Below are 16,222 nucleotides of genomic sequence, written 5' to 3' on the forward strand. Positions count from 1 at the left end.
ATACTAGTTACCTTTACTCCCACCTGCTATAGAAACTTTGAATTCTTTTCCCTGCTCATTACGTCAGAGTTTAAAGGACAAGTCTCTGTCACTTTTTTATGGTCACTACGAAAAGTCACATCGAAATAAGCCTAAACATTAAACTATTCAAGTTGCAAATAAAATATTAAATATTGCACTTCTTCAACAATCACATAGGCTCAGTCACTCATGGCTCAGCATAATTTGTGTATGCACACGCCATACCTTTTATTGTACTCAATGCAGTCCTATTGGTCACTTGCCCAGAAGCCTCACGAACATACGGGTCCTTTAGAGGGATCCAATGGTTTAAATAAGTGCATTTGAGTATGGCTTCAAGTGTAATGCATTGCCTGTAAATCTGTTAAGACGGTCCTGACTTTGCTAATGGTATTATATGCGTAGAATTTGTACACGCCGTGCCTTTGACTGTACTCAATGCATTTGCTAACCATTGGGTCAGATGGGCACTTGACCTGGGACCTCACGAACATAGGGGTCGTTTAGAGGGATCCAATGGTTTATTTAAGTGCACTTGAAAATGGGTTCCTGTATTATGCATTGCAAGGGCCCTGTAATGCTGTTAAGAGGGCCTTGGCTTTACTAATGGTATTATAACCGCAGAATTTAAAACCCCCTATCTTTGACAGTGCCAAAATGCCCACAATTACTTAATTAAACCCTTGGTTCATTACCAAACGCAAAGTTTGTTACAGTTCGACTTCAGAATTGTAGATACAACACCAGTAAATTTAGAATATTTTTATTGTGGTTTAATGAACTTCTAAAAATTCTTTTACGGTTTTCAACTCTCTGAGACTCTTTCTTTAGAATTCGCAGTTGTAGTATATAGTTTAGTACCACGGTTAAGTAAGGATGTACTGTAGTCTTAGTGCCAACCCCCCTTGACATATATAGCGAATGAGATTTGAAAGATTTTTTCGCTTCGGGCCAGAGGAAAGTTAGGGTCAACTGTGGAGATCACGCGCTGTTTTTTTTTTATGTAAGGAATTATCGTTGAAAGAAAAAAGGAATTATACAAAACGTTCTGGTGGTGAAGGTGGGTTAGTATGGTATATTTTTAACTCCCCCGTTTTTAAAATTTGAAGTTCCCTCGTGGGGGGACGGTTCGAAAATGTCAGCCATTGGAAAACAAGGTTCTTGTACTGTAGGTACCGTTGTTTCGGATGACTATTTAAAGAGATTGAAGTTTCTGGAAAAATCACATTCTCAACTCACTCCTCCAAGCAGTAACAGTTCCCTTCTCATCAACTGAGAATTTTTATAAATTTCGTGGTTTTATCCCAAGGATTACTACAATTACTAAGGTAAATTCTTCAATGGTAAAAGCGTTAGTTATTCGCCTCCGGTTAACCAGCCCTTGTGGTTTGTGGATTTAAGACAAGTAAAGTTTGTGTGGTTAGATTTAGCTGTAGGGTTTTAAGAAAACAGTTAATTGAAAAACTTTGAAGTATTACTTCTTTTTAGCTAGATAGTTTAGTCTTTAGTAGATAAGTTTATTAGTAGATTATTTGAGTTCAGAAAATTCATCAAGATAAATTGAACTTTGGGATAGGGAATTTAGCAGTTAGAGGTAAAGGGTTTATTTAGACTTTAGTAGATTAGTTAACATTCAGTGCATTATTTGAGTTCAGAAAATTCATCAAGATAAATTGAACTTAGAGATAAGGAATTTATCAAATAGAGGTAAAGAGTTTATTTAGACTTTAGTAGATTAGTTAAAATTAAGTGCAATATTTGAGTTCAGAAACTTCATCAAGATAAATTGAACTTTGGGATAAGGAATTTAGCAAGTATTGCAGAAGTATATCATTGATATACCTTTGGTTTGCAAGAGTTTAGAAATTTTTAGATTAATTAAAATCGTTCAATGTGCAATAATTAAGCTTAGATAAATTGAAATTTGGGATAAATTTAGCTTGTACTTCAGAATTATATAGAATATCTCTTGATTTCCGTTTGGGTTGTAATGTTGCAATTATAATCAGATACATTGAAACGCACTAGAAAAAAATATATTTTTCCTTCAAAACAACCTTAACCTTCACGACTAGGTATTTACGTATGAAAAAATATAAACATTAATATTATTTTTTTCCCCTTGCAGATGTCTTTAAGGAAGGTAGCGTGTTTGGCTCTCGTAGCACTTTTGGTCGTTTCATGCCTAGTTGGACAAAGTGATGCTGGCAAATTAAAAAAGATCGCTAAGTTGGCTATCTTAGGAAAGGCTTTAGCACCCAAGATCATCCCGATCCCACTCCCAATTCACTTCTCCAAGGGACACAGCTACGTTCACCACGACCCGTAAGTATCTCTTAAAGAACCTTCAATTTCCTAATGAACTGAACTTAACCTAACCGATGTTTTTAAATAATTTCAGCTGGCAAATGTCCGGAGGTCACGGAGGTGGCCACGGTGGATGGTGGTAAATAATATTACCTGATACTGCAAAACCAAAATGTATTTGTATAATATTTTAACCTTAATTAAGAAATAGCTCATATTGTCTTTCGTCCAAAATGTCCATTGTCCATGTAAATACGCTGTCCTAGTCTAAATCTGTTTGTGGAATTCGTGTAAATGTGATTTTATATTACTGAAAAAACCTCAGAGAATATGTTTGTTATACGTGGAATATCGCGAAACTGTACAAAACGCGTGTATTTTTTGTATACAAATCCCTCTACCCCCCATGGTGAATTGTTTTTAATGATATGCTGTTTTTAAACTCCCCCCTCCCCCAAAACAAAATACAATACCAATGTTATTATAATATATACGATATTAATCGTTACATGTATTACATGACAAGCCGGTTTGGAATAAAATATGATTTTTTTGACGTCAAATTTTGAATGTTTTTAATTTCTTATAGCGCTTTTTTAAACCTACATATAAATAAGAAAAATGTATTCAATTCAAAAGATATATTTTTATAATTATAAATTGAATATTTTATATATTTAAAAAAATATATTTTTTGAATTTAATGCATACTCAAAATTATAAAATATTGAAAAAAAAATTAAACATTTCTCAAAAAAATATTAAAAAAAATTAACAATTTTCTCAAAAAAAAATATTAAAAAAAATTAACAATTTTTCCCAAAAAAAATATTTAAAAAAAATATAAAAAATTAACATTTTTTTTAAAAGAACAAAATCTCCAAAAATTTAAAATTTTAAAAATAAAATGCAAAAATTCAAAAACATCGAAAAAAACTCCCAGTTGCTTATAATTATTGCTCGGAAAGCTCTTAATTATTATTAATAATTCAAAAGAAATTTTCGAAACTCATACCTAGACAGAAAATGCATTTATTAGTATATTTTAAACCAAAATAGCTTCATCGGCGTTTAAAAGCAACTATCCGTTATATTTAGAATTGGCATACATTAAACTCTAGCGAACTATCGGTGTATAAGCTTTACTTTGAAATTCGCTTCGTCTGCTAATAATAACCTCTGAATTATGTTTTCGCGGCCAGGTTATTCAACTGGGAGTAAATATGGGTCAACCTGGAAGAAAGTAAAAACTGGATCCTCTCGTTTTCAATTTTAGCGCTTTAAATCGAACGCCCCGGGTTAGCTGATATCCCACAAACTCTCCTTGATATTGAAAGTAAATCTTTTCGAGGCTCAGTTTGGGTTGCGGCGTGTTGTTATTATTGGGTCTATTTCACCCTAGGTTGAAAGTGAAATTACACCCGTATTTTTGGGGGTGTTTTGGTATGAAACTTCTTGTTGTAGCGTTCAGAATAAATACTAGTTGGTAAATAGTGTGATAATGTAAAGTTGTAATAAATAACGTTTTTGACTTATTTTTCTTGATAAATTTTTATTTGTGCAAAATATTTCCAAAGTGGTTTGCATTATGAAATATTTAATGGGTGATCCAAAAAGGGTTATAGGACGATTTTGAGCCTAAAATGTTCTATGAAAGTTTGCACTTATAGTGTTTTACGGATGACTCCTTCATAAAGTTAGTATTGTCTTTTAGATTCTTACATTTAAGGGGCCATCTGTATAACAATAGAAAGCCAAAATAAAATTGTTTAGTTGATAAAAATATTTTTCTAAAACATTTTTTGAAATAATTGTATTTTTTTTTACAAAAAATTAAATACTGTGGTCATAAAACTGTTTCTTGGCAAAATTGTGTTGATAAAAGAAACTTTTATACGTAATTAAATTACGTTCCATTTTATTTAGCTTTATAATTAAGTCTATGGATTTTACAAGAAAGTAAGTATTTAATTAGTTTTCAGGTTTTGCAATAAATTGTTTGATCATACTGGCTTAACTGGTACTAATTACTGTGACACGGAGGGCTTCTAAATAAAATAAAGATTTAATGCATTAATTTGATAAATTATTTATTGTAAATGATAGAATAAAATTGGTAAATTTTCTTGCAAAATACCTTCACTTGTAATTCCTATTAAACAGAAATTAAACGCGATGTTACATCATTCAAGCTCTACAGTTATTGCGATTACAGATTTACACAAATTGCAACTTGTTTCGCTCCAATGTAGTTGGTACACAATGAAAGAAAGTTTTTCTAATCTGCAGTCACCCTGGAAAATGGCAGCCAGAAATAACCGATTTACTAACATAGTGTGTCATCCAAGTGGTTGGTAATTGGTCCATTTTCTTCTATGAACGACAATTGAGAGCCAAAGTTGAACATGAATTTGAGGGATTTTGCAAATCTTTTATAATCATGCCTTTATAACTGAAATTTTGAATACCTGGTACTTTAGCCAATCCATATTGTACATTTATCTAAATGGTTATATGCCGTCATGTCCCTTCAAATAGTGGTCAGAAAATAAAACAAAACGGGCTGTCGAGCCACTTATCTTTAAGTTTATAAATAAATACTATATCATCAAATTGTGGTTAATATCCATAATGGGAATATTATATCGTATCTCAATAATATTACTAAAGCTATGTTCACACTTGCACAGGAGTCGGTTGAGAACTGGTTTGCTCAACCAGTTTTGTAACCCTTTTCATTACCAATTCTGGGCGATTTCAACAGCCTCTGTTCACACTTTACGATGCTTCTATTAGTTCTGTGTGCTAAGGCCGGTGAAAATACCCTTAAGACTAGTCTCATCCCAGCTTAAATAACCCTGAAAACTAGTCTCATCCCAGGTGAAATAACCCTGAAAACGAGTCTCATCCCAGGTAAAATACCCCTGAAAACTAGTCTCATCCCAGGTGAAATAACCCTGAAAACTAGTCTCATCCCAGGTGAAATAACCCTGAAAACTAGTCTCATCCCAGTTGAAATAACCCTGAAAACCAGTCTCATCCCAGGTGAAATATCCCTAAAAAACTGGAAAGTAGCCTCCAAACCCGCCTAAAGTTGGTTTACACTTAGGAAGCGATTTGAATCGCTTCGAACCGGCTTCTCATGTAAGAAGTGTGAACATGGCTTGGGTGTATGGAAGAAATCCAGTTTAAATAACAAGGCTATCCGTTCTTTTAATTCTTTAAATATAAAAACGGTAAAAATCTTTATCTGCACACTTTCCTCTTGAAATGTATAAGGGAACCGCCGAAGTTCGCTACTTACAACCTACCTACCTAAATTTCAACCACCACGATTTGATCTCCGGTAGCGATCGTTATATAAAAACAAGAAATGAAAAAAAAAAAAAAAACTGAGATGGAAATTATTAAACTCACTTTCCCTTCAGCAGCGGGGGCACGCCGGACTATTTATATCCTGGTACTGAATAATATCCGATGTGTTTTTTATATAGGAAGGGAAAAATTAAAAAAAGAAAGCGTTGGGTTCAAACTGTAGCTATTTTTAGGTAAAAACAAAATATATAATTGCCCCGTGTAAAATAAAATGGAGCTTGGGTCAGATTGTATTTGTTCTACTTTATGGCAGCGTTTTATATTCACGCTTGTTCATAAATGGTCATGGGAATAAGGTGTGTTTTTACGTTATAAAATGAAGGGATATTTTGGGTCACTGACTTTCACATAATTTTGTAAATAATTGTTTATTATTTATTGGTGTAATAACGTGAGAGTGTTTTTCTTGTTAATTTCATTAATGTTTAAAAGAAAATATTTTTTGTTAGTTCTGGTAATGTTTGTTTTACTGAATTAAGTGGATTTTAAAACTTGCTGATGATATGGAATCTAACTAAATTATTGGCCCAAGTTGAAACAAATTGAACATTTATTACTTGTATTTGTTTTAATTTGTTTCGACCCCAAGTTAGGAATTAATGTCGTGTTTTTTCTAAAATTAGCTTCTAATATTTATGGTAGTATTAGAGAAAGCATTTTGCCCCCAGTTCAAAAAAAAATTTTAAGTCGTAATTTTTGGTTCAAAATGTAAAGTTTTCTAAAAGATTTCCTTAATTTCAATGTTTTTAAAATAGTTAAAAATATACCTATTTAAAAAATTAAAATTACGATGTTGTTTTTCTTACCATCCATTGCCGTTTATTAAATAAATCCTAAACACTAAGTAATCAGCTAACAACTTTATTAACTAAAGGCCTTAACACTAGTGTTTTCGATTTAAGCATGGTAGGATTATTCTGCTTCGATGTTCAGCTTCGAGTATTTCAGCTAGTAATTTAGCTAGTATCAATTTAAAATGAATCGCATCTAGCTGCTGAAACCACACTCACACTGTAAATCAAGTGGTTTTGAAGATACATTAAGTGAGTGGATTTGAAAAAATATAAATCGACTTTTAGGCGGCCAATATTTGCAATATTTTAATTAATTTAATTGGTAGGTAAATAAATATTTAATTTTAAATTTTCATGATTATATTTAAGCTATTTCTTGAATTTATAGCAATCGATAACAAAGGAAAAGGCGTATCATTAATCATGATATTTTCGGTTATCTTTCAATATTTTATCATTCAATTTCCGGTGTCTCTATTTGTGAACAAAAACAATGTTAGTAAAATTATCAATACATAACACCGAAGGCATCTACTCCTTAACCGATTTAATAGCATTTTTAATTAATAAATTAATTCATTTAAAAAACCTTCCACCGTTATTTTTTTGCGTGTCAATCCCTTTAACTCCAGAAGGCTATGATCAACCGTAACGAAAACTTGAACTAAATTCCTTTCGAATTTAAAAGATTTTTAAAACTCTTTAATTGTAGGAATATTAAAATTTTAATTTATGTTAAATAATGTCTTTTTTAAGCCTGAATACATGAATACAAAAGCCATTTCTACCCGGCATTGAAAAACGTATTCCTTAAGTGTATTTGTGTACTAAATGCCTCGGTTCGTCGAGTCTACGAAAGTACGAAAGTAGGTAAAGGATCTAAGAAAAATGCCGGAAGGGAATTCTTGTCTGAGAAAGCCGGTATTTTTATATTTCAACTTAAATCTGTACAACTAATAAGGTTGGGAATAAGCATTTTCAATAGTTCAGAAATTTTCCCAGAGACTGCCTTGGACTTCAGTCGTGACTGATTGTGAACACTATCGTTGAGAGTATTGACTTTTTGCAAGGTTACACTCGATTGAAAACAGGATTTTTATTATGGATTATCGAAGATCAGGTGAAACGTAACTAGTACCGGACAATATTTTTTTGTTGTTGTAGTATCGTATTGTTGTTATTAAGGTATATTGAAGGCGTACCAATAACTAGAAAAATTCAATATTTATAAACTCGATTGTGTTTATTGAAGCTATTTTATTGTTACTGGCAAATTCGTACCTCTTTGTGACTGCTCTAGTGCTTGAAATTACAATCAAGCACATTATTGGCAAGCACTGAGTATTACTTCAGATAGGTATGCATATAGCTACTTGGAATTATTGGATTCCCATATCCTCTATTTCAATTTCAATGCGGCTTACTTACTATCCGTCACTCCTCATATTTCGGATGTGTTTTTAACTGTAATTTCATTGGTTGGTAGTAACACGAGGTCAGGCGCCCACAATAGATTGAAAATTTGCAAGGTAAAATTCATCATACCATCATACCTAATAATTATTCTAGCTCTTCCCACAAAATCCAGCTAAATAATTTTATATTTTGTAAACATTTTGATGTATTTTGCTTAAATGAAAATGATTTGAGTGCGATTTCAGTATATCATGCGGATACATAGTGTAAACATCAGGTGTATAAAGTTTGGAAGAGATTAAACACTTATTTTGCTTTTGAAAATCGCATATTCTTTAGGCAAGAATTCAGTGTACTGCATAGCGGACCTATGAAATGACGCTGCATAATTACAAATAAGCAGATTAAACACTGCATCTTTTATTTCACAATTTATAAATACTCAATTAATTGGAAAATGAAGGAGTATAACATAGACAAAGCTTCGTTTATCAACACAGGATTGTATTTTTCTCTATGCTTAAAGTCGTTAACGACATGAAACGTTTATGAACAATTGCATTGCAACTCGATCATGACCATACTTTCAACTATGAGCTCCATCTAGTAGGAATAATGCAAAGTCTTTGAAAATTATCATCACAATGATGTCGTCTGCTAATCAGCAATGTTCGATTGTCAATTTCTCTCTGGAATTCGCACAATTTCTCTTTTGATTTCTGTTCCTCAAAATTTCTGAGAAGTTAACGTAACGAATTTCTTTTAACATCGAAAAATTCAAAGCTCTATATTAACCGAACTTAATACTTAACATCTAGACTGATTTAAAAGCGAGATAAAATGTTTCTATATTGAAATTTCATATAGTGAACTTCCTTATAGTTCATATAAAATTTTCAAAGGATTAAAATTATCGATAGTGACATTTTTCCAGCTGTGATTAATTAAAGGAAAGTTTTAGCGCGAAGCGAGAGAGAGAAGGTCAATGGCGGAATGAACTATACCGTAGAAATCAAAACTAGGTTTATAAAAACCGATATTTCATTAGATTAAATTGGAAAAATGACTGAAACAATGGATTGGTTCGATTTTAGAAACTAATTACATTTCTTTTACAAGCTATTGTTAGACGAATTTAATTACATCCTTCGTAAACGGAATAAGCTCTATAATAGGAAACACAAATTGCTGGTACAATTTGGACAAGCAATTAAGAAGTAAGATTTATATTAAAGGTTCTATTTTCAAAAATAAGTTGACCACTGTTTGAAATAATTTAACTGAAGAACTAGTTTCAGTAATTTAGAAGATAGCAAAAGCTTATAAGATATGTTCCATAAGTATAACACTTCTTTTACTTCGTAATGCTAGAGACTTTTTGAGAGCTAGTTCGAGAATTGATTGCACGCGGTTTTGCAGTCCATCTTCTATTCAGTCTGTACTAAGCCTTTGACAGCGCCTCACCAGGCGTCGCTTTACGAGAATGTATGACGTTTCACGTACGTCACTTCATGAAAAGCTCTCAGTAACCAGTGACAAAGTTATGGAACATATCTTCTGAACTTATGGAGATAGCGAGTCACACTAGTTTATACATGAACTAGCAATGTGTATATAAAATATGTTGAAATTTGCGTCGGGAAGTTTTTTTTTCTGTTCCCAAAATGGTCATCAATTAAATCAAAAATGCTACCGCTATAAAAACAAGACGGCCCAAGGGCTCGTAATAGTAGCCATATCGTACGAGTGAATAGCCCCTCTATACCCTACCCTAATGAGTGCATAACCCCTCTATACCTTACCCTAAAGAGTGAATAGCGCTATCTTTATCAATGCTTAAATGATTTACCGTGCATAAAATCAGAGTTAATAGCCCCTCTATTCCCTACTCTAAACAGTGATTAAATCAGTGCCGTCTTATCCATTGGGCCCGTTGGGCACTGGCCCAGGGGCCCCGTAAGAACAGGGGCCCCATAATTGCCAAATAATACTCATTTTACATTCCTTGTCATAAGAAAACCACTAGAAAATTTAAACTACTTTCCATCGATCATTCAGTCTTATCAATGAAAAATTTGGCCTTCGAACTTGAAAAATGTAAAACTAAAAATCTGAGACCTATGAGGTAGTCACCCATTGCCTAGGCTTTTACATTATCCCCCCTCCCCATGGCCTCACTTCACAACCTCATATTGGCTTATTTATTTAGTTTGAATCCTTCACCCTAAACCAGACTCAGTCTATACTGTCATTTTGCCCATGCGCAGAGAGAAAACCTGGAATTTTCTCGCTCATTCTCGCTGTTAGGTGGCACGTGAGGTACAAGTCTATTTCTTTCCCTGGTGAAAGTAGACAACTCTGTTTAAAATATAATGCCTGTCATGAATAAAATTACGGCTGAGATGTTAGACAAACTATAAATAGAGATTATTAGTGATCAATTCAAAAATGAAACTTAATACTTTGAGCGGTGCCCAGAAGATAAAACGAGCTGTGCAGGAGAAAGAGAAAGCTAACAAACTTCCCAAGGTAACATCATGGTTCCATTAAAATGTTATGAGAAGTGCTGAGCCTGGTAAAATTACTCTTTCAACAATATCACCGACGCCCTCAACGACTACCACAGTTCCAACCGACATTGCAGTGGAGTCATCACTTGTTCCTACAACTGATCTAGATGAGGATATTCCACCAGTGGAAGTGCCTAAATGTGAAACGAAAACATCTTCCTTCCAGGAAACAGATGCAGGGCTATGGGTAATCAGCAATCCTAACACAGTTGAGTGCTGGATTCCAAATGGGCCGACATCTTGTCAGAACTATGAAAGCGACCTTTCACACGCCGAGTGTATAAAGCAGTTGGAGAAAGCATTAGAATTCCAAGACAAGATATTTGTCAATAATGTGTTCAAACGTGAATTACGAAATGGCGATCCAAAAAATTATCGACTTCGATCCAATTGTTAAGGAATTTTCAAGGAAGAAAGTGCGCAAATGTTTCTGACTTCGCGTTGACTATTAAATTTGTAGACTTTTGTTTGAAGGAAAAAAATAAATATTTTTATTTCTCGATTAATTTGTTTTGTATAGGGGATTAGGGGGCCCAACATACTGCACTGCCCAGGGGCCCATATAACACTTAAGTCGGCCCTGTATTAAATTATAACCGTATAAATTTACTTATGCTGTAATTCTAATATTCCGGCGAATCGAAGAACAGATAGTTTTTAGTGATAATCCCCTCGATGAGTTTACAACATAGACTTATGCCGATGCACACTTATCGCATCTTATAAATTTCTAACAAGGACTTATGCCCAGAAACTTTTGAAAGAGAAAGTTTAGTTATAGTGATTACGCATTTTAGTGATTATCCCCTCGAATTACCTTTAGCAATGCTAAAATGATCAAACGCATAACGCTCATTTAACACTATGTTAGCTCTATCTAAACCCACATTTGAATTAACCGCCAAAACGTTCCAGTCAAACATAACATAGATGGCAATAGCTACCGAACGAGAACGAAACACATGAGCGCGGTAGGAAACGGGGAAATAGTTATCTATTTAATTATCACATAAATAAAAGGAAATAAATATAAAAACTCCAAACATTTAAATTCATAAGTATCCGACCCCACAGATAAAAATTCAAAAGTTTCCGACCCCACAGATTAAGAGGCACCCCACCCCACATCACCCCGACATTTTAGAGATAAAAATAAATAATAAAAAACTCGGAGTTTCTATCAAGTCTCTATGGTTTAGTGGTTAGAATGTCTGCCTACTGCGCCAGCGACGCGGGTTCGATTCCCGGGTCTGACCTGAAAAAATTTTAATTAAAATTAAATCTCTAACCGAGCCCAGTAACCCCAATGGGTGGGTTGTGGTAATATAAAGTTCCTTTTAAGCTAAAATCTGACGATAACGAAGCGACAACCCCGGCCACTACTATTACGGACGGCTCGGGTCAAACTAAGAGCCTATCGTATACTACGATATGGCTAAAAAGGAATTTTAAAACCACGTAAACAAATTCAGTGAAATCTGTGGAATTTTACAGTCAGGAAAAAAATCCACTGACACGCACAAAAACGATTTCCAGTCTTTAATAGCTTGCTTGTCTTTTTAAATCTGTAGGCGAGAACGATTTGATGGTGCATTATACTTTAAACAACCTAGAATATACTTTAAATTTTTGTACGTTTTTCAAAATATGAGAGTTAATTTGTATTCAAAGGAATTACACATACCTTTAGGGCCAACTAATTTGGGCACAGCCCTTAGTGAACATCATATAGTTCTCGGAATTAAAAATATGACGTATCTCATTCGTATACCTATTTCAACTACTTTAACTTTCCTCATCCCGTTGGGGCTACAGCTTTTTTTCTCGCACCTACTCGTTCTTGGATAATTACTCTGTATTAACTACCCTTAAGGTATCAAATAATTAGTCTTATCAAATTCAAACATGAAAATAATTCAGGGAAAGTGTGATAAAGAAATTGAAAGTTCTAATTTTAATCACTTATCAGTTACATTAATCGCTAGGGAAATGTTTGATCCTGAAATTGAATAAATCATAATTTATATTTAAAAAAATTCAAAGGTTAAAAATAAAATAATTATTTATTTTGAAATTAATAATAAAAGTTGAAAGTTGCAGTATTATTATGCTTATTGATTGTAAAATCCATATTTTAATCACTTATCAGCTACGTTAATCGCTAGGGATAGGTTTGATTATGAAATTTAATGAATTATGAATTGGTTTAAAAAAATTAAAAAATTAAAAATAATTATTTCTTCTGGAATTCAAAGTAAAAATTGAAAATTGCAGTATTATTATGCTTATTAATTGTAAAATCCATATTTTAATCACTTATGAACTACGTTTATCGCTAGGGAAACGTTTGATCGTGAAATTGAATAAATTATAATTTAATTTTTAAAACAAATTCAAAGGTTAAAAATAAAAGATTTTTTTTTTTTGGAATTCATAACAAAAATTTAAAACTAATTGCAGCATTATGCGTGTTAATTGTGAAACCCAAATAATTTCAATAATGTATTTTAGTATTTTCTCTCAAAATAACCGAGAAAGTGAAGATCCCGCTTACGTTTTACATATTTTATTTAGGAAGAGGTGCTTAAAATTATGCAATTATGCGGCATTGGCAACTAATTGATCTAGATGTTTCGCACCATGCTGCGATCTTCTTTAGTATATAAAGACGGCCTCGAAGTTAGAGTATCATCATTCGAAGTTTACTTGCTCTTGGATTACTCTTCTTCAAAAAGTTTGATCGTCTTCTCAGGGATTAACAGGTAATATATTTTAAATAACGTTAGTTACGAGATAATGAATTTAGAAAAAAAGCTGCAACTTGATATTATTTGCTGAAGACGTTTCTTTAGTAATTTCAATCTACGATATTTGAAAATGTATTTCCTAAATTAGTCGAAAGTGTTTTTGCAAAGATTTGAAATGTATTTCGACGATGAAAATGAGATGTTGTCATTATATTGACATCCCTAATGACTGTAGAAAGTTTAGTTGATTTGCAGCGTACCCTTGCGTTTGGTTAGATTTATGATTTGACAGTGGACAAGCGTTGATTCGTTAAAAATTTTACTTAGAAAGCACTCTAGAGGCTGAGAGTTGAGTTAAAATGAGTTATTCATTTAAGAATGTATCTCAGTTGTGCTTTTAGGTTAGGTTTTCGTAAGGTACCTTAGCAACAATATAAATAATAACTGCAATACATCACGTGGAACATGCAATGGCCGATTGCTAAGTTGTGTTTATTTCATTGTTTAAGTAATTTTAGTGTTAAAGTTAACCCGTAATGAATTCTCAACATGCAGGTTAGCTTAGATATTTCATTTCACTGTTTCTATGATCTAACTGTCCAAACTGAAACAATGATTTAGAATTTTCATTTGATGCAAGAGCCAAATCTCTTAATTAACCTGGAAATAAGTGTTAATATCTGATTCTTTATTTTATTTAACTAAACAAAATCATATTGAAAGCAACGTTAATGCGTACTACGTTTTATGCGCAGACAAAATGTCCATCAGAAAAGAAGCGGTTTTATTCATTTCCTTGATGTTGCTGTGCAATATGGTAATGCCGGAAGCGAAGGCCATGTCTAAAATTAAGAAATTAGCTGCAATTGCCATTCTGGGACGTGCCTTGTCGCCTTCAGTGTTGCCAATACCTTATCCAGTAAACTCTGGACCAGCTCATCACATTCATCATCATCATGATTCTCTGTGAGTACTTTCAATGTGAAAGGTTTTTCTAATAAACATGTAAATATCAACATGCTTTTTTTATAGCTTATATGGACCTCATGGACTTCAATTTGCCGCTTCGGCTTACCCGGTACACCATCATGCTGCCCCACCTGCAGGTTTGTGGTAAATTATGCAGAGACTATACAGAAATTTGGAAAAACGTGTATTAATTTGCTCAAACATGCCATACCATAACCATACCATACCAAAAATGTACAAACCTATAATAAACAATGTATGTACAGTTGCGATTCAAAATAAAAGATAATTTTAACCCAGAAATTAAAGATTCAATTTTTAATTAGATTATTGTTTAAAAAAATCTTAACACCATAATTATGAAATGAATGGCAAGGCAAGGCATCTAGCTTACTTCTAACTGTGATCCAAGTTTCATATCTGTTTAAGTACAAAATCTTCCAAACAATATAAATGTTCTAATCATTTCTAACAAAACGCTCCGAACAATAGGGCAATTTTAAAAAAAAGTTAAAAATTATTAAAGAAATCAATTTTCCCGTGAAAATTCTTACAAAAACAATTTAAAAGTTTTGATAAAAATCGATAGATTTCCTCTAAGTTTCAATAATACATTAGAAAATATAAGTATATATAAAACCACTTTTAAAATATTTCCGATATCGACCACCTCGAAAGACACCAAAAATAGCTAGCGATATTAATCCCATAATACGCTTTCCTTTTTGATAAAGAATCTTGAATTGAGAAGAAATAAATCGCCGTGTGATGGGCTATTTCGACATCTCTATTAAAGTACTGTAAAAGTGCTGGTATTTTGAACGTAGAAATAAGCATCAGAAAGCTAAATCCAGTATCGAATCGAAAAGGTTGGTCAGGTATTATAATAGCTAGACATATCGGTGTCTACGAGCAGCACGGTAGAATTTAATGAAGGAAAGATTGAACAAAAAAAAAAGTTCGATAAATGGCCTAGAGGTTATTTTATCTCCATTCAGAAAAGACGTTACCATTGCGAGCAGGTTAGCTTAGTTCCTATTAAAGTTCACATTCAAGCTATATTTTCATTGCTGTTTTTAAATCATATTTGGCTCTGATAGAAAACATAACATCAACACTAAAATAGAGACCTTCTATTAGAAGGAGTAGCTACAAGACGTGACGTATTAATTGTATCGTCAAATTTGACGACTCTCAATATGGTCGCCTGAATGGGAATAATAGACTTTACAATAGCACTTCAAAGACTTCACAACAGCAGTTCTAGTAGCTATTTTTCACTTTTATATTTTCAAATTTCACCAAATTTGATTCAAAATTCAAAAATTAAATTGTATTTTAAATTCTGGGAAAATTCAGTTTCTTTTTAATGTAAAATAATTCAAAAACTATTGTTTCCGTCAAATTAGGCCTAATTCGTGATCATTTTCTATAATCCAGTTCCGAAATCTTTACAACAGAGAGATTAGAGTGTAGCTTACAATGCAGCCTCCTTTTTCCAGTTTCCACCAAAATGGCGGTGACCTTTATAGAGCAGAAGGCTACAGAGGTAATGCGTTTGATTGGCCAAGCAGATGCCTGACGTTTAAAAGTGGAGATTTTCACCCCTACGCCCTTTGACTATTCAAAAACCAAATTTTAGTCTGAACTTGAGTTCAGATTTCGAGGTCTAACAGATCATTTAGTTCATGCTCTTTTAATCCTACGTGTTCAGTTTCCGCAGTTCATTGACAGATTTACACTGGTGGTTCTTGCATAAAGGTATCATTATAAAATGCCTAGAAAGTCCAGAAGCATTCCTTGATATTTGAAACTAATACTTTTACGGTGTAAAATTGCACTAGGTCTAACAGATCAGTCAGTTCATGCCCTTTTAAACCTACGTGTTCAGTTTCCACAGTTCATTGACAGATTTACACTGACACTTCTTACATTAAGGTATCATTATAAAATATCTGGAAAAGTCCATAAGTTTTCCATTATATTTGAAACTAATACTTTTTTGGTTTAAAATTGCACTAGG

The 16,222-nt window shown here is 32.9% G+C and overlaps 1 long non-coding RNA gene across 1 annotated transcript; it reads left to right on the plus strand.

The window, feature by feature from the left end:
- Nucleotides 1–1,196: 1,196 nt before the first annotated feature.
- On the plus strand, nucleotides 1,197–2,891 carry LOC149616216 (uncharacterized). Its single transcript, XR_016375897.1, has 3 exons — nucleotides 1,197–1,349; nucleotides 2,150–2,346; nucleotides 2,423–2,891. It is a non-coding gene; the product is annotated as an uncharacterized LOC149616216 (long non-coding RNA).
- The last annotated feature ends 13,331 nt before the right edge of the window (nucleotides 2,892–16,222 follow it).

This window comes from Phalangium opilio, unplaced genomic scaffold (genome assembly GCF_054372755.1).
Source record: "Phalangium opilio isolate 3A_F unplaced genomic scaffold, DU_Popi_V2 ptg000217l_1, whole genome shotgun sequence".
NCBI lineage: Eukaryota > Metazoa > Arthropoda > Arachnida > Opiliones > Phalangiidae > Phalangium > Phalangium opilio.